The sequence below is a fragment of the Octopus bimaculoides genome, chromosome 11, assembly GCF_001194135.2.
Source record: "Octopus bimaculoides isolate UCB-OBI-ISO-001 chromosome 11, ASM119413v2, whole genome shotgun sequence".
Lineage (NCBI taxonomy): Eukaryota > Metazoa > Mollusca > Cephalopoda > Octopoda > Octopodidae > Octopus > Octopus bimaculoides.
In genome coordinates, this window is record NC_068991.1 from 29,368,653 (window position 1) to 29,370,223 (window position 1,571).

The following is a 1,571-nucleotide window of genomic DNA, read 5'->3' on the forward strand; positions in this document are numbered from 1 at the left end:
ATATATATATATATATATATATAAATGACAAGCTGATCATATTGGGAAATATCAATGCAAGAGTTGGAAAGGACTATGTTTCATGGCTTGTTTTAGGTCGACATGGGATTGGAAAATGCAATAAAAATGGAGTAATTTTCGTTTTGTACCGAGAATAATCTGGTTGTCACCAACTCTTTGTTTAAGCAGAAAAATAAATACAAAACCACCTGGATGTACCCAAGATCTAAGCACTGTCATCTCATAAATTATATTCTGAGCAGGAAACGTGATATGAAAGACGCTTCTAGCGTTCGGATCATGAGAGGGGCAGAGAGCTGGACTGACCATCATCTAGTGTGTGAAAAAATAGATTTTTCGGTAATGCCTAAAACAAGACAGTCTAGGTACCCAAAAAATTAAATGTTGCAAACTTTAAATTATCAAGCAGCTTGCAAAGATTCCACGATGCTATAGAAAGTATCAATCTTGACCCAAACAATCTATGGGAAGATTTCAGAACAAAAGCATTTCAGGCTGCAAGTTCGTCAGTGGGATTTAAATCACATAAGTCCAGTGATTGGTTTTCAGATAGATCAGTAGAAATTCATGATCTACTTTTAGAAAAACAAAACTTAGGTAATACACTTCTTTCTCAGTCCTTGAACCCCAACTCAAACGAAGCTTACAGAAATCTGAAAAAGAAAGTGCAGACTGCTATAAGGAAAATTAAACAGGAATGGTGGAATGATAGAGGAAAACGGGCACAAGAATCAGCTGATAGAAGTGATGCCAAGGGTTTGTACTCTTATTTTAAGGAGGTATATGGCCCAAAATCTTCAGTAGCTCCAGTGAGAACATCAAATAGACGTTTTCTTCTCACTGACACCGCTTCTATTCATAAGCGTTGGTGTAGAACATTTTTCCGCACCTCAATTGAAAGCTACGATTTTGAGGAACCAATTGAGATAGGCTGACCATATTGTTCGAATGGCATATGAACGCATGCCGAAACAGTTGTTTTATGATGAGCTTGCAGAAGGGAAACGCTATCGGTGTAAACTTAAAAAACGGCTTAAGGACGGCATAAGGACTACTATGAGGTCACTTGGAAAGGTTTCAGAAGATATAGAAACCCTTGGTTCGGATCGAGTTGAATGCCGAACAAAGGTGTGGAGTGGAGTGAAAGCATTTGAAGAGGCTAGGATAACACAAGTAAGATTCAAAAGAGATCTAAGGAAGAATGTAAAGATCGAGAAGGTGAATGACAATGACCTTTTTGTGTGCACAGTCTGTGACAGACCATGCCTCTCTTTCGCTGGCTTCAAATCTCATTTGCGAACGCATGGAAAGCGAATCTCCACCAACTATTCTGCCGATATGTCTGTGCATACCTTTGAATACAGTGTATGCCAGGTATGCCAAATCTAACGGGGGCCTCAAGAGACACTTTAAGATCCACAAAGAGCAGAACTTATCTGCAGCACTTGGTGATTCAAATCGGAGGTGTAATCTATGTGGGTGTCTTTTCAGAACATTGTCTGGTTTTAAAAGCCACATCAGATACCATGATGATGCGAAGGTGGTCAAAC

At 39.1% G+C, this 1,571-nt stretch overlaps 2 protein-coding genes across 3 annotated transcripts in view; both read right to left on the minus strand.

Moving 5' to 3' along the window:
* Positions 1-1,571, minus strand: part of LOC106880969 (solute carrier family 22 member 21) — a 147,818-nt gene that overhangs the window by 115,671 nt on the left and 30,576 nt on the right. The window lies entirely within an intron of this gene.
* The window catches only part of LOC106869705 (uncharacterized), a 23,505-nt gene that overhangs the window by 8,139 nt on the left and 13,795 nt on the right, over positions 1-1,571 (minus strand). The window lies entirely within an intron of this gene.